Below are 26,138 nucleotides of genomic sequence, written 5' to 3' on the forward strand. Positions count from 1 at the left end.
TGCTTTGCTGTTCAGAAGTTGTGGTGTTAGTTTTATGTTCTCATTTGAGAAAAAATCAGGGTATTTGGAGAAAAAATCAGGGTATTTGGGGAAAAAAATCTGGGTATTTGTCATTTTTCACCGTTGATAACAAAAACATTTTTTTACTGGAAACTGCAGCAGCAGCAGAACTCAAGCCAGCTGAGATGCCTACTAAAACATGTCTACATTTTTGCTTGAGTGATGTGGATTCTGTTTGCACTTGGATGGGTGATTGTCTTGGGAGTTTTCATTCCTTGTCATTAAATGCAGGGGCTCTTTCTCTTAAAAATCTTAAAAAGAGGGACCCAGGTTACCAGGCATGTTATGACCATTCCACAAGCTTGATGTGATTCTCCCTCCATCAAAGATAAAGGCACTGAGGCCCAGAGGATTTTACATGATCCCAAGGTGAAATGGCAGACCTCGGAGGTCTTTGGACTTGATACCCTACCGTCCTTCTGTCTTAGACAGTAAGATTCTGCTAGGCCACTGATTTCCCTTTGCCCTTGTAGTTCTTGCCATAAAGCCATAAATACTATAAATTATAATTCTCACTTTTCAAAAAATATTAATTAAGCAAGCCAAATTGCGGTGAGTTTGAACCAAGGTGACCAGAAACAAACAAGCTTTCATTCTGTTCTCTCATCAGTTAAGTGTTAGTATTTGATCACTCTTTAATAGTCGATTACTGAAAAATAAACTCTGGAAAAGAAGTTTTAACCCCTAAACAATTCTGATTGACGGCATAATTGCTTGGCTCATTATCCCTAATCGACAGAGTATACATATATTTACAAATAAAAACACACACCAGATGTATTTTCATCCACAAGGTGATGCTGTCAACTAAAATAGGGAATGTGCACCAATGTTGAGCATCCATCATTTTTAAGACAGATTCACCAGGAAATCTCACACTTCATGATCGGAGGATGGAAGCCTGAATGCATAAAGGTGGCTGTGATATCTCCATGTTTACAAAGAAAGGTGAAGTGCTAGAAACAGCACCAGCTCTAATGTTAGGAGAATTAGCTTTGAGTGTAGGCTCTGCCATTTCCTAGCTTTTACTTCCATGCCTCGGTGTCTTCTTCTGTAAAATGGGAATAATAATAGCATCTTCAGAATTGTTTTAAGTAGCAAATGAGATAGTGGATATGAAAATGTCGTATAAATGGTAACATACTAACATAGTTCTCCTTTTTTTCCACATTTTTCCATTCCTTCAAATGTCCTTCTGTTTCTCCCAGACTTATCAGTGTTGTATTTATTTTTTTTAAAGAGTTTATTTATTTGAGAGAGAGAGAGAGCATGAGCAAGGGGGAGGGGTAGAGGGAGAGGGAGAAATAGACTCTCCGCTGAGCGGGGAGCTGGAGAGGCAAGGCTCGATCCCAGGACCCTGGGATCATGACCTAAGCCAAAGGCAGACACTTAACCAACTGGGCCACCCAGGTGCCCCCTTATCAGTGTTTTAAAAGGAGACATGACAACTCCTACCTTCTACCTTCTCTTCAGAAGGTAAAAGTCAGTTCAAAGGTGGTCCTATAACTGAGACCAGCCTGACGCTCTACATCAAGAGTCCATTTTGAGTTTCACCTGTGAAGAGAGAAGTATATAGAAATAGCTTTCATTTCCCTTTCCTGTAGAATTTAATAGGATTTTTAAAAATCCTATGCAAAGTTCTTCTAAGAGCATAGCGAGTGAAATGAATTTCCAAACCATGCTTCACACATGTCTGTGAGTGACCAAAATAAGTTAATACCTTATATCAATGTCCATAGCATTCAGTCATTCATTCATTCATTCATGTGTTCATTAAACAACTATATTGAGTGCCTACTTTGTATAGGGCAGTTTGCCAAGTGCTAGGACGATAGCAGGAAACACATAGACTCAATGGGGACAAGTGATATAGTCCTGTCTGGAGGGTTTCTTATTATGTAAAGAGAGAACTTAAGTTTTTAGAAGTGTTTTTTAATTTTTAGAATGTTTTTGAATTTTTAGAAGATTCCATTCTTGTCAAAGAGTCATAAAATGTGAGCCTAGAAATCTGGGTCCCTTCTTGACTTTACCAATATTCAAAGCCTTGAACAAGTCACCTTCCAGCTTTGGGCAGTTTCTATCCTTTCCTGACATGTAAGGGTTTTCCACCTCTTCTTGCTTTGTTTGCTGAGTTAGTAACACTACTTAACCAAGAAATATTTCACAAAGGATTAAATAATTTAAGAAAAGCATATGTTCTCCTCTATCTGAAGTGTGTTTTTATCAACTAGAGTGTCAGGGCAGGAAGCTAGACAAGCATTTAGTCCAACTGGGGACTTTGGATAGGTACAGCAAAACGGACTTAAACGAGAAACAGCTTCCCAAACCCTTTACTAGGCTGAAGACTCCATAGGGACAAGGATCAGGGAAGTCGTACCTCCACAGCCCCCCTCCCACCAGTCCCTAAAAGTGATGCTGGCCCATGATAGACATCCACAAGTATTTCTGGAATGAACACGTGAATGAACCAGCTGATAAATAAATAAATAATATCACAACAGAAAATAGTTGCTATAAAATAAAATAGCAGCTTAGATAACACTTCCCAACTGCTTTGTCAAACCTTTCAAAACTCCCCTTAAGAGAAGACCATGATTCTACACGGCTGCAGTTGCCCACTGTGGCAAAGCCTCGGTCTGTGCAGGAGCAAGCTGATTGCTCCCTGAAGCTGAAGAGGATCTCCAAACCCCTCAATGGTATCCATTCATGAATTAAAAGATTGGAGTAGAATTAAAACAGCACTTGCCGGAAGTCTGAGATCTTGGATTCTGATCCTGGCTTTTCCCTAGATAGCCATGTGGCTTTGAGCAAATCCTCTACTTCTCATGACCTGAATTTTCTCATTTGTAAACAAGAGGTTTAGATTTCTAAGGCTTCTTCCAGGCATAGGAATTTAGGAAGAAAGTGGAAAATTATGCACATGTGGGCATTTCTAAAGTAAAGCTTCACCATCCAAAATGCCTCTGTTACTTTATTAACTCCATTCCTGTTTTGAGCTTGGAAAATTGGCAAAGCGAGTGCAACTGTTTCAGAAGTTAATGTTGTATTAGATCAACATAGCAAATAGACACTTGCCTAGAGAGTAATACTTTTTGCCAGAAATGGGTTGGCTCTGAAAAACATTGCCCTGAAAAGCCCTATCCAGCTCTGCTTCCTCATACCTCTTCCTTCCCAAAACTCAACCTTCCCCCAAAGACCAACAAACAGGGGTTAGAGGTACAACGCAGGAGGAGTTGCTCATTATGGAACTCAACATTGAGTCACTTCTGCTAATAGTTCAACCATGACCTGGTATGTCAGTTTGGATAATTAATCTTTAGCCTTGATCCTTCATCCTGAGTCTGGGAAAAATTGGAATGATTTATTCATGCATTCATTCCCAAGTACTTATTGAGTCCCTAGGGAATGCCATCCCCCCCCCCCACAACTCATTTTTGACTCGTGTACTGGACTCCTCCCCATCTCACCCCGTGCCACCATGCTGTCCTCGCTCACCCACCTATTGCTCAACTCACTTCCTTCAGTGACACCCCTCCTGCTAGCTGTTTCACAAGAGGGAACTCTGGCTACATGTAATTGACCTGGCCCAGAATGTCTGGAACCATCAAAATTTCCATTTATCATTTATTTGGACCAGGTGAGTTAGGCCTGCCACCTGCAGGGAAAGGCAAGGGAGATGGAGCACAGCCCCAGTAGGTACCTAGCCACAGACTGAGGGCCATGATTGTATTGCTTCAGAGATGACAGACTGCCTGCCTGTTCACAATGGCTAGGATTCATTACCTGGAATGTAACTATTATGATCCTGCAGGTAAAGATGTGGACACGTTAAGGTTTTCTAAATGGCATTACTATTATGAGCTTGTAGGATCCCTGGAGCCATTAGAACCTTGATCCTATTAGAACCCTCACCATCACCACCATCAGGAATTAGAGCCCAAACCCTGAACTCTAGTCCAGTAACTGAGACCCTACTCTCCATCCTTGCTTCCCCCCATACACCTAGATTTTGGAGTATCACTAGATCTGTGCTCATCCATCAGAAACCCTGTTAAAATGTTCTTAGGTCCTTGATTCTGTTTGCTCTATTTCCCCTATCATCAGTTACCATGTCCAGGGGCTGCCAGTGGAAGTTAGCTAGAACTGGTGAGTGTCATGCCCACGGTTGCAGAAGTTCACATGGGTAGTGACCAACCTCAGGTTCAGCCAGGGAGGTCTACAAGCCGTCTATCTGGGTGAAATGAAGTCTTATGGAAGGAAGTTCAGCTGGGACTATAATGCCCATCACAAAGTCCAAAGGGCAAAGCAAGTGTAGAAACAAAAGAATGAGCACTGAGGTTAGCAGCAGGGTGCTCCACAGCAAAGAGGACAAGCGTCAATAAACAATTCAGAGTAAGTGGCTCAGAGCTAAAACTGTGGACATGGGTGAAAGATGTCCTCTTAAGTAACTAGCAAGTACTTGGGGTAAGCAGAGAAGCTTGCAGGAGGCCATGGGAGCTAGGGTTACATATGCTTTGGGCCTCATTTTTATGCTGGACTGAACTTCTTTGTAGCATCCGTGGATACGGCCCAGCCTCAGAGAAGAACCCATCCAGGCTACCCTACCTCACTGCAGTTTATTACCCTGAGCCAGACTAAATCTTCCCTTATTTCATGTGGATAATACGTTTGGTCTGAATTTGTTTCAATTTCTATGAAATGAAATTTAAAATAATGGTTAGAAACTTTAAGTTTGATAAGACTCTATGTATATTGATTTGTTTTTCAGGAGGTGGGGAAAGTATTTGCATCTACTAATAATGTATGTTAGAGAAACTGACTTAATTTTATAGGCTTGTTCTAAGTGAGCAATAGGGAACTCAAAGATCATTTGCCCAAATGAGGGACTGGCGGGGAGGGGTGGCAAAAAAGCTTACAACTTGCCCCAGATCACACAGGTAGCAAGTGTTGGGTTAAGAGTGTTTATTTCTTACGGCTCCAGGATGGGCAGCAAATGGCCTAACAGTCTTGTTTCTCTGGTTTGCCTGGGCAAACTGGCCAGGGGTCTTTGTTTCCAGGGATGTTTGTGCAAAAAGTGTATCCTCCAGGCCCAAACGTAGTCAGACTCCGCAAGATCAAAGGTAGAGCTAAAGGGGGATGTACCACACAGAAAACCAAATCAGCCCAGAAGATTTTACCTCCGTAGAGATTCATCACAGCCCCAGCTGCCTCTTGGTCAGCCAGAGACCCTGAACCTCTGCCAAGAGGCCACAGCCCACAGAGACAGCGACCCCACTACCTGCATACAACCATGACATAAAGCGGGTGAAATAATACAGCTTGGTTGAATGGCTTTGCCAGTTTGTGCCTTAACTTTCTCTATGCTTTGGTTTCTTCTTCCAGCCCCTCAGCTGCATAGCACCATAATGCAATTTTGTAGGAACTAAGCAAAAAGGAATACATTAGTCTAGCTGCTTGGAACTGCTGCCAAAGGAACAGTGTCTTCGACTGATTGCCAGCCAAGTCCCTTATGAGATTGTGTAGACTCTTACGATATTGCTCAGGGAGCGAAACAAAGAGGAAGAGCAAAAGAAGGGTCGTGCTTATTATAATTTATAGTACATGGTTATGGGAAGCTTCTTATGTTACCAGAAAGCTGGTGTCTGGGGTTTTCCTCTTCCCCAAAGGAGCTGAAAATGGGAAGGGGGAAGGGAGGGTTATCTTACCAACTTTTTGCAGCCAAAATCATGAGGGCCAAAATTCCTTCCTAGAAATGTCAGTGGCAAGATTAACCAGTTACCACCAGTTCAACAACTATCCACCCCCATCATTAACATCATCCCTGCCCTTCAAGAGTAATGTCACTCCACCACCCACCCCCACCCCACCACCGAGGAGCAGAAAGTCTCAGAACCTCTTGCCTTAAGAGCCATTCTGACGGAGGAGGCATCGTGGAAGGAAACCCCTGTGTTAAATATTTGCCTAGAAGATTAGAGCACCTTGGCTCCTGGGTTTCTGACAAGTTTTATTCTCCTTGTTCTTCATCTTAGAGAATGATGGGGTTTCAAGTGTTCCAGTTAAAACTCTACCTGCGGGGAAGGAAAACAAATGGTATGGTGTGCTAACAAATCCGCTCCAAGGGTTATGACTTCTACTAACCTCCTTGGATTACATTCTCTCATTAAATCAGTGTCTTAGCCAAACAGAGTGTAATGCCAGGAGTCATGATGCTCATCCATAATGGCTTCATTCCTGCTCTCCTCTCTCTATGGGTTCCATGACCCAGAAGCCTGATGTAAGCTAATGGCTATTCCTGAAGACGGCAGGAAACCTCTCATATTCATCTTTGACTCCCTATTCCACAGCCTCGTTCATGGTACACAATGTTGCACGAATGTCACTGTGAAACAGAAGGAAAAGGAAGGCTGACCACTTCTCTTTGCTTGTTAGCTCAACAACTCACAAGCTGGAAAGCAACGTGTTGGCTAACCCATACCCCAGTATATAAACATACAGGTTGTTTCTACCAAATTGATCAATAATAATGAGAATTCTTGTGTGACATGGTTGCTCTGGAGAAAGAAAACCAAGGAAAAAAGATGCTGACTCTGCACAGGTGAATGTTGTCACAAGGAAGATGCACTGCTGAGTATCTTAATACTGAGCTATTGGACTTTCAGGTGGCCTGACCGACTCACCTAATTGTCTCCTCCCCAGTGATGACCTTACTGCCATAGGATCCATCCACAGGATCTTCAGTGAGTGCCAGTCCATGCCTCTCAGACATGGCGTCCTCATTACCTACATGAAGCACCTTCAAGAGCCAATACAAGATTATCCCAATTCCCTACCCCCTAGCTTTCACCCAAGAAAACAAAAAGGCCAAAGATTGATATAACTATCTTATTGTTATAAAGATAGAAGCCATTCTTAGGTTCATTTATAAATTTCTAGATGTTCACTTTTGTTCATAACAAATATTTGATGCATGTCATGCAGTCACTCTTTTCTCAACACCTTTGACACACCTGTGGTGAGATGGTGAGTCTCAAGCACCCCATAAGTAAAAATCTACCCTTACATTCTCCCTTTCCATCTTCCTTCTACCCAGCTTGGGAGCCTTGGCTCTGCTTTCCAGTTCTGGCATGCTCCCTACCCCTTGGAATATTTGATAGATTATTGTCATTTCCCTCACTCCAATTTCAGCACTTCCTAAAAATTTTGGTTCGGACTCACTTGCTTTCAATGTGACTCTTTTTTTCCCTAGGAACCCCCCTCCGCCCACCCCTCTGCACACTCCCAGACCTATCCACGCAGGGTGCAGACCTAATCACCGGTGGGGCACAGGTACCCCCAGGGCCTCAGGTGACCTCAGTGCAGCAGGGTTTGGACACCAAGATGCCACCGGACAACTGCTCTTTCGGATTCCATATTCAAATCTCAGGAGTGAAAGGGACTTGAAAGCTCATCCATGCCTCCGCCTCTGATTACACCAAAATATTAGCCATTAAGGAAAGATTAGCATTCCATGGCGTCCTCGGGGATCTCTGAAGTGGATTCCTTCGCCTCTCTTAGTAATGCATTCCAGAGGCTCATCGCACTCAGAGAGATTTTCCTCATGCCGAACCTAAATCCTGCTGGAAGCAATTTAAACCAGTCCCCTTTGGCCTGTCTTTGTGTGGAAAAAGAGGACAGCTCTTTGCCACTGCCCTTGCAGGGTCCCTTCACAGATTCCTGGGCTCCCACAGGCGCTGCGTTTACTGATTGAAATGAGAGCAGAGCCGGGGCTGGGCAGCAGGAGAAGGAGAGAGAGGTCACCGAGACACGCTGGCCTTCCGCTCTCTGGTCAACCTCTCAGAAGAAGCGCCGAGGACGCTAGGCCCCGGGTTTAACCCAGCTCTGGCTGCTCATTTCCCTCGGTTAAGTCTCGGGCCTCTTTCACCGCCTCGTGACCTACTTGCATCTCCAGAGCACTGCTCCCCTTGAAGCGTGGAGATAACGTGCAGCCCGGCTGCCCCAGTGCTCTGACCTTTTCCTTCATCTCCTGAGTAACGTGCGGGACGGAATAAAGACGATCAGGTTTTCTGCCGGCCAAACCTGCTTTTCTTTCCTGGCAAAAGGACACTAGGAGACAAAGTATATTCTTCCACCCAAGACAGTAAATAAAAGAAAGAATGCTGTGGGTGTATAGGACGTTTGGAACATTTCATTTTTGTAATTGTGCATTCTGAGCTAAGAGCCACCACAAAAGACCAGTCTTTGGAAATTGAGGGGGTTTGTGGTTGTATGTTGGGGCTTGCTGGCCAGCCAGGATTTTGTTTCCATTTTTCCCATTAGTCCTCAAGTTCTAGCTGGGGCCCCCAAGATCCTGGGGCATCTGACCAGAGGTGGCTGCCAACATTTTCCCATGAGCACTGGAATGTGTCTTGGCTGGGCACATGTCTTTGCAAGGTGTTTATAAAGTTGCTTGATCCTTTTTTCCACCGGGTTTGCTTCCTGGACCCCAAGGTTTAGGGACGACAGTGTACCGCTGGGGAACAAAGAAGGGGACCCTACTCTCCTCCCTGAGCTTCTTCGGTAGAACTTTTTATTTTTAAAACTCTCTTGCTCTCTTCATTTTTGTTTCCTTTTTCTCCTTTTCCTCTCTTTGGTGTCTCTGTTTACACAGTTTAGAGATTGGGAAGATTTGGGTAGTTTTCCAGCTGCTTATGCACAAGTGTAATTGAGTCATTTATTTTTAGTGATGTCAAGACTTCGAGAACAGATATAAAAGGAACATTGCACACTGACTAACTAAAATGTAAGAGAGTCCTCATTTGGAGGATGAAGACACAGTGGATGTGATTATTTTCAAATTGGAGGCTCTTCACTCCTCATTTCAAAACCAGATTTGGAACACAATTTATTTTATTTTCAGCTGGGAGGGTCTCCGGTCTCAAGCGAAATTCTATGCCCTTCCAGGGTTGATGGTTAACTGGCAGCTCCCTTATGGAGGAACCTCACACTGTGCCTGTCATTTTTCTCCTTCTTTAAGCAAGAGGGCCCTACCTGGATTATTTCCTGGATGGAAAAGATGAGGCTTAAATTAAACACCTGTGAGACATCCTGAGCTCCTCCTAGGGAAAGGTCACTGGAATATCATCTGTCATTTAAAATAAAACAATCAAATAGATGCAATAACAACGTGTTTGATGACCAGCACATTCCAAGCATATTGAGTTCTCTTTTCCTGTGCACCTACATTTATTTTGGGTGTAAATCAAACTTGGAACTGGAAAAGTATCACTTGTTCTCTGCATAGCTGTCACAAAGTATAAATGGTATTGACACAGACGTTCTTTACTTTCCCTTTATTCTCCCATCCTCCTCCCACAACTCCTTCCCTTAAAAAGATATAAGACGACTCTTCAGTCGGCACATAATAAAACAGGGTACTTGAAAATAAACATCTAATTCATGAAACTAGTTAATATTGAGTGCACATTATACTCTAGGCACTATTCCAAGTATTGTACATATCAGAAAGATAGCACTGTTACCCCAACTTATAGATAAGGAAGGAGATGAACAAAGATGTTGAATAATTTCTGGGCTGTGCTATGAACCCAGAGAGTCCAGCTCCGGTGTCTCTTTACTTGTACTCCCAGTACTATATGCCTCTCCAGCAGTGGGCATGCAAATGGGAGAAGCATATGCAAGATAGACGGCAAAGAGGTATTATTTTTATTATATAAAGAACTTTGGCAAAACAATAAGGAAAAAGGCACATACCTCAGTAGAAAAATGGGCAAAGGACAACAATGGACAACTTACACATATGAAAATCTCCACATGGCTGATACATTTTTTAAATATTAAATCATATTAAAATCAAAAAAACATACATTCAAAGAATGATATATCCTTTTTTTTTTCTATTAGAGAAATGAAGATTATAAGAAAAAAAAGGCTACTCAGTGTTGACAATGGCGTGCGGGAACGGGCACCCTCAAACACAGCTGGTATGGGGTACAATTGTTGCAACACTTATGGAAAGCAAATTGTCAGTATTAATGAAAATCTTTAAAATAGGTTTAGTAATTCCACTCCTGGATATTTATTCTAAGTAAATAAAAAAGAGCACAAGCCTTCAAGTGTAAAGATACCAACTTCAGCATAAAATAATAGTACATATTCATTATAGAATACCAAACCATTATCAAAAATCATGCTCTTAAAGAAAAGTGATAAAAATTGAAAATCTCATAATATATTATTAATTAAAAGGGGATTTATATAACAGCATGTACAATTGATTGCAACATTCTAAAACTGTATCTGTGCATAAAAGAAACCCTGGAAGACCAGAAAGCTAACAAGTGTTATTTCGAAGGATGAAACTACTCATGATTCTTTCTTCTACATTCTTCTTCAATGAAAATGTACTGTTTTATTATCAAAAAAAACTTATAAATTGTAGCATTGGAGTAAATACAGGAAAATAGAGGTGTGTGCAAATATCTATAATGAATAACCTCTTGCAAATTATACTTGGGTATTGATTCTAGTTCCGAGAGTTCTGGCAGATAAAGCAGAAAGAGAAATAAATGTCATATGATACTTTTTAATAGAATACAAATTCAGCTTTCAAAAAATTATTTTCCTGATTTTAAATTCAAAGAGGGTCTTATTGGCTATATGTATTTTTTAGATGTTATTTATTTATTTATTTATTTATTGAGAGCGCGCATCTGCATGAGCGAGGGGAGGGGCAGAGGGAGTGGGAGAGAAAGAATTTCCAGGAGGTTCTGCCCTAAGTGTGGAGCCATTCCCTGAGCTCAATCCCACAACCTTGAGATCATGACCTGAGTCGAAATCAAGAGTTGGATGCTTAACTGAATGAGCCACCCAGGCCCTTGGCTATATTTGTAAAAGAGACACTGGGTATCATTGGGCAATGCCTTCCCATTGCTTCTGTGAAAGACACAGAAACTTTGTGCAAATGAACAGCCTTACAGTGGCCATCTAAAAAAATAATCACTGAGGAAATAAGAGTAACTCAGAGGAGACTTTTTTTTAAGGAAGTAAAATGAGATAATGAACACATTTTTACCCTGGAATACCTAACCTCTTAATGCAAAGATAGATCTTTGAGAACTCTGAGGAACGCTTGGGTTAAAGGAACAATGTTTTCTCCCCAAAGTCATTTAGAGTAGACAGTGTTAATAATGCAGTAAACAACATTGTCGACATATAAACAACTCCCAAGTTTAATGGAACAAAAATTATATTCCTTTGGATCTCATAGAAGTCTCTGGCAAAAAAAAACATTCCCCCATAATGTAGAATTAGCCTCAGATTCAAGTGAAGAAGGTGTGATTTAAAGGGATTTGTGAAAATCCTTCTCCCTGTAAAAATATTTACTCTATAAGTCTTGCTATAAAGATGAACATCAAAGAATGATAAAATTTTCAAACATTAAAAAGCCTTTAGAGTTTCTATCATCCAGAGGTGATTAACCCCAGGGAGGGCATGAACTTCTCTGGAAATCTAAGAAAGTTATGGAGTTGGAGTCTCTTTCCAGCAATATACACACATGAACCATGCTTTGCATAAAATTGAAGAGGTTCAGGACTGCCCTCCCATTCACCCAGTTCCCTAGGATAAGAGCACCTGAGCTAGTTCAACCTTGTTTTTCTGAGAGGACTTTAGAACAAGATGCTGCATTCTGCCTAGGCAAATACTGTTTCTTATTTTTGCAGAAAACTCACCTCCAAGTGAGTGAAATAGCTTGCCCAAGATTATAAGACAAACCCCCAGGAAAGCAGGTCTTCTTTCTCCCACATCACTTAGATTTTAAAACCTCCTTCGTTTCCCACAACCCTGGTTAAAAGAGAAATCTCTGTCACACACATCTACAGAAACCCTGTGGAAGATTGAGGTATCACCTGAGAATACAACACTAAGAACATACTTGGGGTAAAGTTAAGCTCACAGGGATATGCCAACACCATGGTTTTTCAATGGACCAGCATTCATGAAAGCATTCATATCCATTTTCAACAGTTCCTATTTAGTAAATCCTGGACTATCTTCTGATTCTGGTCAAAACATCTGAAAGTCAAACATCATGTCTTGCTCTGGCTTTGGAGCAGCAGAAACCAAAGTTCTCCAGCAACCTTGGTAGTAAGAGCGATCATGTGCCTGAAAATAGAGGGGCAGGCCATAAACATCAACACCACCAAAGCCCTGCAACGTATTTTCATGATAGTAAGTAATCATTATTTTCTTTATTCACCGGAAGGAGTCTGTGACTCATGAGCAAAGGCGAATTGTAGGATGCTTCGGTGTCTGAGAATACAGACAGGAAATTTAGACCTCTCCTGTGACTTAAACCAAACAACTGAATTGAATATTCCTGTCAGTGGACTTGCGTGGTTAGGTCTGCAGAACGGTTTTGGCCGGAAAGCCCCTCTTAAGTACTCTGTGTATTGGAGTGCTACCCACCCTCCTAGGTCCATTTCACATCTCACCCTACCCAGAGAGATCTTCCTGATTAACCCAGCCCACACTCATATTAGCCTTCTTAGCAGTCCTTACAGCACTTTTATTAGGACATAATTCAACAACACTTGCTTCCATCCTGCTTCATAGCTCTTACTAACTGCTTCATGAATCTTGTCTCCCTAACCAGATTATAAGTTATTCAAAGGCAAGAATCATGTTTCGCCTGCTGGTTCCTACTGAGCACGCTGCAGGTATTCAAAAATTGTTTGTTGATCGACCGATTAAAATGAGGAAACAGCCACCCTCCCACCTGAATCCCGTCCAACGGCATTCTGCTCGGAACAGAGCAAGCTTTCCTGCCTGAGGAACCCTTGCCGATGCTTCCCAATCCAGCTCCAAATGCCAGTTCTCCTGCCACAGCCCCAGTAACAGAAAAGTTCTGAGAACTCCTTGTCAAATCAAATAGCCTGGTACCTCTGTGGAGATGAGCACCTTGCAGAGACCCAGAAGGACAGTCCCCCCCTCCCAGTAGGAGGATTGTTTTAACACAAATTACATTGTGTACATTTTGAATGATTCTCAATGTTATCCTACTACTCTCTTTCCTTGAAATCTAAGAAAGTCAGTGGAAATTTGGAGTATTAAGTGAAGAAGAACCTTAAACAACATTTGAGTCAAATTGTGGTACCCCTGTATGATGGAATACCATACGACCGTTCAGAAGAATAAGATGCAAATATATGGATTAGTATAGAATGATGTCTAAAATATAACTTTATGTGGAAAATAAAACAAGTTATGCACAAACATTGATTTCATTTGTGTAAAAATGTGTATATACATGCCCATATACATGTGTACATATATGTTATATATGCAGGGAAAATATGTGGAAATATTCATGGAAAAAAAACACCTGTCAATCATGATTCTCTCTGGAAGTGGGATTTGAAAACTGGAAGAGGGGGAAAACTAGAAATTAAGATTTTACTTTGGGCAATTTGGTAATTTTTTTTTTTTAGATTTTGCAATAAGCATTATTTTGATGACGTACATCATTTTAGAGTCAGCATTTTTTCATTTTCCAAAAAGTCACCAGTCCAAGTCTTCAGCAATGTGACGTCACCTGCCTCTCACCACTCCCCTCTGTGTTCTGGGCTCCCACCACCCACCACCACCAGCACCTCTGTGCTCCTTCAGCCAGTGTTCTCTCCTCTCTCAGGAATGACCACCCCTTTCTTATTTCTCTGCGGAACCCCCACGTGTCCTTCAAGAGCCACCCAAATCTCACCTCCTCCCTTGTGCTCCCAGGAGGAATTCGATGCTGGTCCTCTGTGCCCTCATAGTACTTACACACATCTCTGCAAGAACATGTACAAAACTGCATTTTTAAAAATTATATTGGTCTCCCCAACTACAGTGAGCTCTTTCAGTCCAGGATCCTTCTGGATTTTCTACATTTTTGGGTCCCTAGCACCTTGAGTAGTGCCTGGCACCCAGTAAGCACTTATAGAAATGCTTAATGAATGCAAAACCTGCAAATCTAAATTCTGAATACATACCTAAGTACTCCAAATGTCTAAACATTTTTGGGTGACAATCGGTTGCTAGTATTCTCAATAAAACATCTTTGCTTCCTAAGCCAAAAGACAAAACCCCCATTTGTATCCTGTATATTGCCTCCAGATAATGATTTGATGTAAGTCTACTATAGGTCAGCCCAAGGCAACCCCTTTGATTGAATTAAAGAAATATAATCAAAATACAATCTCTCACATGACACATCACACAGACGACTCCAGGCAGACTTTCAGGAGAGGCTTCTTGGATCAAGTTAACACAAATTAGGGCATAGTTTCCATTAAGTCCATATGTAACAAATTTTCTTTCCATGTCGATATTCAATGGCTAACCTGACTTGAATGCCCTCCCTGTTCTCAGTTACATGTCACCTCTGAGAGCTTCATGACCACCAACTTCCACTAGTGTTTACCAGACAGAAAAATGGATTCCAGGAATCTCCCCACTCTGCCTGTAACACAACATAAAATAGTCTGAAATAAAAATAGCAACTCCAATACACTATAGAAACTGTCCTACCATACCTTCTATTAAATTATCTGGTTGGCAGTCAGGCTTCAGCTAACGTGTTGTCCCCTGTTCTATAAAATTCTACACATATTTCTACAGTTCCACAGGAACTTTTGCTCTTATCCTGAGGAATAAGCTAATGGTATTTAATGAATAATTGAAATGAAAACTTGTCACACCAAACAAGAAACAAAACAACGACAACAACCAAGTAACAGCTCCAAGAGGTAGGAATAATTAACCTTATCTTATTAAAGAGAACACTGATGACCAAACTGGTTAGATAATTTGTCTGAAGTCACACAGTTACTAAGTGGCAGAGCGCAGATGAGCTGCCAAATTGCATGACTCCATCCCCTTGGCTTTTCCCATTAAGCCATATGGCCTCCTCCTGAAAGATGTGTATACATCCAATTTCAAACCAGAGAAATTTCGTAGTCATTAAGACACCAAAAATGGAGGATTTATTTTTGTTATGGCCACCACAGATTTTTCTCCCTTTTTTTTTGTTTTCATCTGCAACTAATCCATATGTTTATCTATTCATTAAACACTTAATGAGCACCTACTGTTTACCCGACATTGCGGCAAGCACTTGGAATGAACGCCAAAAGATAAATATGTGTTTCTGTGTCCCCAAGGTAAATTCATTGATTATTTGGTGATTAGAACTCATTGACAAGTATGGCCATGTTTATCTCAACAGAGCAATTTTCCTATAAAAAGAATAATTGCCGGGGCGCCTGGGTGGCTCAGTCGTTAAGCGTCTGCCTTCGGCTCAGGTCATGATCCCAGGGTCCTGGGATCGAGTCCCCACATCGGGCTCCCTGCTCGGCGGGAAGCCTGCTTCTCCCTCTCCCACTCCCCCTGCTTGTGTTCCTGCTCTCGCTATCTCTCTCTCTGTCAAATAAATAAATAAAATCTTTAAAAAAAAAAAAAAAAGAATAATTGCCATGGACATCTGCAGCCAACTTTTTTTGAGGACTTACTATTGTCTAGGCATTGTTCTGAGATGAACTCACTTAATAACTCCATCATAAGTTTGGTTGACTTTTATTAATCCCATTTTACAAATAAGGAAACTGAGGTTCAGATAAATGTGTTATCCAAATTCAGAGAGCTAAGAAATGGCAAAGCCAAGATTAAAATGCAGACAGTGTAAATACAGAACTTAACCAGTATTTTATACAATCTCTCAATTTAATATATTGAACACTTAACTCTCAGGTCACCAACCAAGACGAACAATAACTTCTGTCCTCCAGGAATTAGTGAAAAAAGTAAACAAGTACGCAGGTAGTACAATACAGAGTGATAGGTGGGGTGATAGGACGGTGTGCAGGGAGCTGTAGGAGCACAGGGAAGGGGGTCTTAATAATATTTGCAATAGCCCATCTGCTGTCCTCATGTGGACATAGCCTAGGCATTTTCTGCTAGGTGCTAGGCTTCATTCACTGCCCAGAAACCCAGGTATTCCTATCCCTCAGAAATGCGCAAAAGCTTAGAAGACCACATGTAAATCTGGTTCTGATTGTTCCCCTACTCTCCAGGGCAGAACATGGAAAAGAAAAGTTTCCCTCTCTTGGTACCCCTCAGGTACCCTGATCAGTGATCAAATGACAATTAGGGATCTTAGAAAAGAAAAGGGACAGGGCCCCCTGACTCCAATAATGTGAGTACACTCCAGTAAATCATCTGCCAGCCTTTTGTATTAGGCATACAGATTGTTTTCATTCTTCTGCAATTATAAATAAAGTTGGAACCTAGAAGAGATCCCAGAACAGAATTACTCATTCAAAGAGTATATTCTCTTTTTGAACTCTTAACCCACATGGCAAAAAAAGGGGGGGTGACTTCCCAAAAAGTAGTAGTGAGTTACATCCCACTGACAATATTTGCAAGTCCTTATTCAATCACTCTTTCCTTGACATTATTATATCTTTTTAAGTTTCATTATTTTGTTAGAAAAAAATGTGAGTTCTCATTTTAATTTTCATTTTTGGAATACCGGTGAGGTTGATTATGTTTGATAAGTGTATTAATCATCAGTATTAACTGAGATCATACATGTAAACCTAGTAGGTCCTCAATGAAGAGAGATTTTGTTGTTGTTGTTGTGAGTAATGAGTTTGGACAAAATTGGTTTCTGGCTATGTATATTTCTTCTTATAATTTTAAACTCACTTATTTTTCTCATTTCTCTATTGAAGTTTCAGTGATTTCTTTTTAGTGAGTTCTATGTGTTTTTTATATATTAAGTATATCAACCCTTTGTTTTAAAGAAACATTCGTGTTTTAAAGGATTATTGTAACCTATGGAGTAATGCTATATAAAGGCATTATGCTTTACAAATATAACTCCATGTTTTAGTTTCACTGATGAGGAAATAGAAACTTAAAATTCAGTATGGTTTTTTTTTTTAGGTAAAATTTATATACAGTAATGCACAAATCTTAACTGTATCATCTGATGAATTTATTTTTATTTTTTATTTTTTGAGAGAGAGAGAGCATGAGTGGGGAGGGGCAGAGGGAGAGGGGGAGAGAGAGAATCTCAAGCAGGCTCTATGCTCAGCACAGAGCCTGATGTAGGACTCAATCCTACAACCCCGAGATCATGACCTGAGCCGAAATCAAGACTTGGAGGCTTAACCAACTGAGTCACCCAGGCACCCCTCATTTGATGAATTTTGGCTAATGCATAGATCTATGTAACATAAACCCTTATTAAAATACAAAATATTGTCATCACTCTAGAAAGGTCTCTTATGCCCATTCCTAGTCAATTCTACCTTTATCCCAATATACCTTCCAGAGGAAAGCTCTATTCTTTTTTTTCCATCCTAGATTAATTTTGTTGGTTCCAGAGCTTTATATAAATGGAATAATTCAGGGACATCTGGGTTGCTCAGTCAGTTAAGCGTCTGCCTTTGGCCCAGGTCATGATCCCAGGCTCCTGGGATCAAGTCCCACATCCGGCTCCTTGCTCAGCATGGAGCCTGCTTCTCCCTCTGCCTGCCGCTCCCCCTGCTTGTACTCTCACACTCTCTCGCTCTCTCTCTCTAGCAAATAAATAAATAAAATCCTTAAAAAAAATAAATGGAATCATACAATATATGCCTTTTTAAAGTCTGGTTTCTTTCACTTAGTATAATGCTTTTGAGACTCATCCATATTTTTACATGTATCAACAGTTTGTTCCTCTTCAACAAATGGGTGTTGGGAAAACTGGACAGCGACACGCAGAAGAATGAAACTGAACCACTTTCTTATGCCACACACAAAAATAAACTCAAAGTGGATTAAGGACCTAAATGTGAGACCTGAAACCATAAAAATCCTAGGAGAGAGCTGAGGCAGTAATTTCGGCTTTAGCAACATTTTTCTAGATAGGTCTCCTGAGGCAAGGGAAACAAAAGCAAAAATAAACTATTGGGACTATATCAAAATGAAAATCTACACAGCAAATGAAACACTCAACAAAACTAAAAGACAACCTATTGAGTGAGAGAAAATATCTGCAAATGACATAGCTGATATATGGTTAGTATCCAAAATACATAAAGAACTTATGTAACTCAACACCAAAAAAACTAATCACCCAATTAAAAATGGTCAAAAGACACAAACAGACATTTCTTGAAAGAAGACATAGAGATGGCCAACAGACACATGAAAAGGTGTTCAACATCACTAAGCATCAGGGAAATGCAAATCAAGACCGTGATGTGGTATCACCTCACACCTGTCAAAATGGCTAAAATTAAAAACCCAAGGAACAGCAAGTGTTGGTGAGGATGTGGAGAAAAAAGAACCCTTGTGCACTGTTGGTGGGAGTGCAAACTAGTACAGCCACTGTGGAAACAGTGTGGAGGTTCCTCAAAAAATTAAAAATAGAATTACCATATGATCCAGTAATTCTGCTACTGGGTATTTACCCAAAGAATATGAAAACACTAATTCAAAAAGATATATGCACCCGTATGTTTATTGCAGCATTATTTACAATAGCCAAACTATGGAAGCAGCCCAAGTGTCCATTAATAGATTAATTGGTAAAGATATGATACACACACACACACACACACACACACCATGGAATATTACATACCATGGAATATGAATGGATAAAGATGTGAGATAGATAGATAGATAGATAGATAGATAGATAGATAGATAGATGATAGATAGATAGATATATCATGGAATATTACTCAGCCATTAAAAAAATGAAATCTTGCCATTTGCAACAACATGGATGGATCTAGACAATATAATGCTAAGTGAAATAAAAGAAAGACAAATACCATATGATTTTACTCATATGTGCGATTTAAGAAACAAAACAAAACAAGAGACAGACCAAAAAACAGACTGTTAACTATAGGGAACAGACTGATGGTTACCAGAGGGGAGGTGGGTGGGGAGATGAGTGAAACAGATGATGGGGATTAAGAGTACACTTATCATGATGAGAACTGAGTAATGTACAGAATTGTTGAATCACTATATTGTACACCTGAAACTAATATAACACTGTATGTTAACTACACGGAAATTAAAATTTTAAAAATTTAATTTAAAAAATAGTTTGTTCCTTTTTATTGCTGGCTAGTTTATCCATTCATCTGCTGATGGATATTTGAGCTGTTTCTGGTTTTTTCACTATTATGAATGAAGCTGTGATGCATATTCTTGTACAAGTAATTTTGTGAACAAATGCTTTATTTCTTTCCTCTTGGGTACTAGGATGGAACTGCTGAGTCATAAGGTTAGGTATATATGTGTTTTCATAAGTAACTTTCAGATCTTCTTCCATAGTGGTTATGCCCACTCTCCCTTTTTTTAACAACACAGGAAAATGTTCAGAACATATTATGATGTTATTTAAAAATGACAATATAACTCTACTGTGTATCACGTATGTTTAAAGGAAAAAAATGGAGATCAACTTTCAAATATTAATAGAGATAACATTTGCATGATGGTTTGCAAGTGATTTTCACTTTTTTCTTTGTATTTTTCTGCTTTTTTCTAATTTGCTGTATCATGTATGTATTACTTTAAGACAATATTAATTTGTTTTTTAAAAAAAAAGGCAAAAGAAATATCCATAAACAGCCTAATCAAAGTACTCTCCTCTATTTATAAAGGTCAAGAGAGACAGAGAATTAATCATGAACCCAGTCGTCCAGAGGAGAAAACAATCTATTCATGGCAGTCTGAAAAAGCACGAAGTTATACGGTAAGGTCCACCCACAACTCACAAAACTATTCATTTGTGCAGGTCTTTTCTTGAATTCTTGAGTCTGTGGTTAGGTAGAAGGACTTCCCTTCTCCCACCCTTATTTATTTTCCGTGTTTGCAGAGCACTTGGTCACATAACCTTGTTACATCAACAGAGCTTTTTGCCTAGACCAGAGGCAGTAGGCACTGTGTCCAATTACTCTGAGGCAAGATTATAATAGGTGTTCAATGTGTTTGTGGAAAGACTGGCACCACATGGAAAGTGCATTTGACGTGGTGGCCATGTCTAAAACACAATTGTGTCATTAATACCGATAATGGGGAAATTTAAGATATACAAGATGTTTTGCAAAGCATGAAAAAAATCCCCCATTATACATTGCATTGGAATACTACTCCCACCAAGGCCACACAGGAACTACTTAAACTTGAGCAAATGCTTGAAAGCCATTTTCAATGTGATTCTGATTTATCTCCCAACAGAAACTCAGATTACAAGGAGTAACTTTTCCCTCAACCAGCAGAATCAAAAAACTTTAAGTAGAATATATAGCATTTATCAAATAAAAAAAAGAACTCCCACTTCTAGAATACTTATTTTATGTGTCAGGTCTTTAGAGGGTATTTATGCATAATATCTCATTTATTCTTTTTCTTAATTCCCATATAGTTAACATGCATTCTTATATTAGTTTCCGGTGTACAATAAAATGATTCAACAATTCTATACTGTATTCAGTGCTCCTCATGATAAGTATACTCTTAATCCCCTTCACCTAATATCTCATTTACTCTTAACAAAAACTCTGCAGAGTAGAGGACAAAGCCGTCACACGGTATAGTCCTTTGCCCCAGTCCATATACCCAGTAAGAGGCAGAGTTAGGATCTGAGTTCAGGTCTATGGAGTCAAATTTCACAAGACAGATGCAGCTAAGATGAGTTCCAATCTGTGCGATATTAGAACTAAAACACCTAAAAAGTTTAGGTTGCAGACTGCAGAAGCAACATCCTTTGGAGGTGATCTGGAATGAAACATCAACTAATTACTAGACCACAAAAACTTTCAGCCTGCTGACCTGTCTCAGTGGAAGTGTGAGCTGAGGCAAGGAAGCCATTTGTCTCCCAGAGCAGGGGACATACTTTTTCTGAGGCTCCCCTAGGGTAGAATGTCCATGCAGGGATCCCAAGGTTTACTTCTACTTCTGAGTGGAATGCTATAAAATCAGAAAGTTGTGAAACAGAAATAATGTGGTAATAAAAATGCTGACTCTAAAGAAAAAAAGAAAAAGGAACAGAAAAGAAATAGAAAAGGGAAGGGAAGGGAAGGGAAGGGAAGGGAAGAGAAAAAGGGAAGAGAAAGGAAGGGAAGGGAGGGGAAGGGAAGGAGCTGACTCTGGAACCAGAACCCTAGCTTTGCTTCTTACTAACAATATGTCCCAGGACAAATTGTGTAACCTCTCTGGGGCTTAGTTTCTTCGTTAATAAAAATGGGAATGATAATTGCAGCTACTTCATATAGTTGCCTGGCAAAGATTAAGGGAGTAAATCCATGTAAATGAGGGAATCCATGCTTAAAACCATGCCTGACACATAATAAGCCCCATCAACCAAGCTAAGCTGCTGCTCTTGTTATTACGGTGCTTCCATAGTATGTGTCATTCGCTTGTTCAGAACAGAGTGACTCATTCAGGATAATTAAGGAAAAATCTGCTTGAATTGGTGAAAACTGTAGATTAAAAATACTTATAATAATCCTTTATGTGACTTTCAAGAAGATATAGGTATTTAAATTAAAGTAACAAAGGTCAGCCAAAGTAACTAAAATGTATTAATGCAGAAAGATTCATAGGGACCTACTTCAAAAAATAGGTAACAGTTTGCTTATAAATGCATATGTCCTTTGAAAAGTGTCTTCTATTAAATAGTATAAGTATTCCATTACATCACAGTATTTGCTTGGCTAACAATCACTTTGCCTATGAACAGCAATTTTATAGATTAAGAAAAAAACATTGAAAAACATCTTTAAGGTAATTGACGCCAATCTTACTCTTACCAGGAAACTCAAACCACCCAGCACTCGGTGTCGCATGGATTCCATGAGAAAACTTATACTATCATTTCAGTCCAGTCCATCTTTGGAAAGTGCTTCCTTAGACTGGGCTCAACTCTTTCTCCTTAGAACGTCCGCTCTATGTCGCTGCTCCTTAGAGTTACACTGAGTGAGTATCTTTCCTCTTCTTGCTGGTAGCAGTTTGAGAATTGGAAGACAGCTGCTGTATCTTTCTCTGAAATCTTCTCCCTGAAAGAATAGCCTAAGTTTTTTGACAGTTTTTCGTTGACATGATGTTAGATGCATTTTCCACCTTTATTGATTTCTTCTGGACTTCCTTTTGTTTGACATTTTCCCTCCTACGTTGGGATTACCAGAACTGAGCATGATACTCGAGGTATAATCTGGTCAGAGCAGAGTAATGAGTAAGATACTGCCTTGCTTGTTTTGGACCCAAGATTAATCTTGATGTTTTCATAGACACTGACTCTCTTGACTTATACCAAGGTTAGCATTTGCTCCCCCCTTTTGGGAGAGTGGGGGAGGTAGCTGGGGAGAGGACTGCATTAGTCAGGGTTCTCCAGAGAAAAAAAAAAAATATATATATATATATATAAAGGAGAAAGGGAAGAAGAGAAAGAGAAAGAGAGAGAGAGATTTATTATAAGGAATTAGCTCATGCTATTATAGAAGCTGACAGAACCAGATTCAAGAGAGCTAATGGTAAATTCCAGTGCAAATCCAAAGGCCTCAGAACCAGGAGAAGCATTGGTGTAAGTTCCAGTCTGAGTCTGAGTCCAAAGGCAGGAGACTGATATCCCAGCTCAAAGATAGTCAAGTAGAGAGAGAAAATTCTTTCTTATTCCGCCTTTTATTCTCTTCAGGCCTTCAGTAGATTAGATGAGGCCCACCCACTTTGAGGCGAGCAACCTGCTAGACCTGGTCTCTGATTCAAATGTTAATCTCAACCAGAAGCACCCTCACAGACACACCTAGAAATGATGTTTAACCAAATACCTGTTGGTCCTGTGGCCCAGTCAAGTTGACACATAAAATTAGCCATCACAGAGTGGTTGGTGCTATATCAGCCATATCTTTCTTGCCTTCTACCTTCAATATTTTCCCCAGCACTTTACATCTATCCCTGTCACATTTCTTCCAATATTTTCCCCATAATTTCAGATTTGGGGAATCTCAGATACTCATCCCCTTGTCATTATATTGGATACCTCTTCCCAAATGCCATGTAAAATATCACTCAGCAAGTCTTCTTTCAATATAAAATAGTAAACTGGAAACTACCAAGAAAAGCATCATATGGAGTCCCGGGTTTCCATCCAACCAGTAATCACACTTTCCGAGTGTGCTCATTGATTAGTTACGATCTAGATTAATTATAGCGTCTGTTGCCATCATCTTCATAAATTATGAAGTCGAAGATGAAATTATGCCTATCCGTCCTTCCACCCGTATGACCCTACAGTCTTCAGGGAAGTACAGACATCTTCCTTGTTAACCAGTTTTGGAAAAAAAAAAAAAAAAAGTCCAGCATGTCCAGGTCTCAGTGGATCCATTCAGGGCCCTAAGGTTCATAATCTATCTCTTTCATGAACTATGAGACTTCTCCCTGGGAACAAACTTTTAAGACTATGATTAATAGCATTTGCCCTCTTTTCCATAAATATTTACCCACTTTCTAATCAATTGTATGTGGATTAACTAATTCATTGTTTGTCCCCATCCCCTCTGCAGCTAAATCATACAGTATAGTAGAACCTTGATCATTGATCAAAGGATAACACTGCTTCATGTCTTCAGACTCCTCCATCCACAATTTCAGACTTGAAAATCCCTGGGTACTGAATCAGTCATCTAATATATTTGATATCACTCCCAAATTGGTAGGAAAAAAAAATAAGGTGAGGGGGAGGAAAAAAGGTTTCACATGCCTGAAAGCAAAGACATTAATTAAATAAGCTTGATTTTCATCATGGACAAGGTCTAGAGTTCAGGAGGCTTCATCTAAGATGGAGTTCGAAACACTTGTCTGGGGTGTTTTAAGTTTGCCCCTCCTGCTCTGTGATCCCATCATGATAGACTTAAGCCTCACTAATATTCCTGTGTTTTATTCTGATTTTTCCAAGATAGTAAGATTTGAAAGATATACTGCATCAATAAATTAGAAAACTGAGTTTCACAAACACATAAAATTTCTTCCATCAGGAGGTTTCTGAAACTGTTACAAATAAAAAATGCAGAGCAGGAAGGAGCTCCGAAATATGGCTGTTACTACAGATTTATGTGCAGAAGCAACTTGCCTTTTGGGACCCTCTGGCCAGCGCACTTGCTTGTAATTCTCTTATTTTGGGACTGATCCCAAAACTCCCTAACTTTCCTGTCTTTGCTTGGTTAGAGGTTCTTGGCACGCTGGCCCATTTCCTTCAATTCCTGGTCAGTTGATTCTCTAGCTGGTGACATATGCTTCCCCAAATTGGCTTTTATTGTCCAATCTTTGGTAGCCATCTTCCCCCTCGAGGGAAGGCATTTCCTCTCCTGGTTCAAAACTCTCACTAATGCTCCCTCCCAGCAAATGAATGTCAGCAATGACTGTCCTACTGCCCCCTGCTGATAGCTCCCAAACTGATTCATCCATCCCACCTTTTAAGCCCTCACTCTATAAACAAATGGACAACAGTCAAGTCGGTTTGAATAAAAATGAGAATTACAGTAAAACTCAGCCCCAGTCCGATCCCAGCCTATTGAATCTATCAGGATGTGCTACAACAGAACTGACTGGGTGAGGATTTAGAATAACTACGTTGACTAAATGTCAGGACTCGGGAATGAATCCCAGTCCTGCTCTCTGAGTCCTTGGCAAGCCATTTCTCCTCTCCAAGCCTCAGTTTTATAATCTGTATAAAAAGATGGTTTGAGCAGAAGGTCCCCAAGGTCCCCTTTAGCTCTCAAGTTCTGTGGATCTATGGATCTATTGTAAAGTTGCCCATTATTAACTCATAACATTTGTGTGTCATAGCCTGACCCAGCTATTAGCAGTATAAGCACAACTTTGGAGGCAATGAAAAAGTGACAGTTCTTAAAGAAATCAAAGCAACTTTCCTTTTTCCTTCTCTCTACTTTTCCTGTTTGTTATTCCAGTTTCCCAAATCTTTGTGTATCATGGTGAAGGAGGTGCTCCTTTCCAGCCTGAATGGCAGTGAGGAGAACTGAAAATGTCATGACGCCTGTCCTCAATTGATCCAGCCCAAATTTGCAGATGCAAGAGCTTCAGATAGTCATCCCAACTTCTGGGTGCTTGTCCAAACCAAACCTCTGAGTCCTTGGACTCAGGCCCTTCTTTTAAGCAGGATTAAATTGAGACTTGCACTTTCATTCTGTCTCAAAAGATCTCAGAAACTTTTGGGTAAAGCTAACCCATAAATGCAAATAGACATGCTCTCACACACAGTATACATATGTACAGATGTCCATGTGTCCTAGCGACTACAGATACTGCATCGTGGGATCCTGCACTCTTCTAAAACATCAGGACAAGGCCATTTTTCAAGTTAAAAGCACCTGAAAGGATGAGGTCTCCAGGAGGCTGCCATTTCCAATGATGGCCTTGGCTAGAGTGACCCACTGCATGATTTTGATCATAATCTGATCACAAAGAGTTGTCTTTATTTACATGCTGTGTCTGAATAATAGAGACAGTTGGGCAGAGTTTTGGAAAAGGACTTTGATTGCCACATATCTTTAAATGCTAGCTGCTTTAAATAATTTTTTTTTCTTTATCATGCTATATTTATGAGACAATAAAGGGGTAGGGACCTAATAAAATGAAAATGAGGAGAGGATTAAACAAGAGAATAGTAGGTAGCTCTGGCGTTGATGAGACGAAAAATATTTCAAATCCTCAATTCTATTGTGCTCTGAAACTACCAGGTCGTTTTCCAGAAGTTTCCATTTAGTATATTTCAGGATATGATGTAACGCAAAGTCTAAACAATATGTTGATTCTATCTCTATTTACATATTCATTCATTCATTCAGTAAATATGCTTATCAACAGTGAATTCTGTACAAGGCATTAGATGAAAGCATTATAGAAAGGATGCATGAAGCACAGCTTTGTCCTTTACGATCTAATTGTCTTATGAAGAGACAAAATAGGTATGCATATGACTGTAATTTATCACTCTGCATTGATTATTAAAGAAT

This window comes from Halichoerus grypus, chromosome 14, assembly GCF_964656455.1.
Source record: "Halichoerus grypus chromosome 14, mHalGry1.hap1.1, whole genome shotgun sequence".
NCBI classification, from domain to species: Eukaryota; Metazoa; Chordata; class Mammalia; order Carnivora; family Phocidae; genus Halichoerus; species Halichoerus grypus.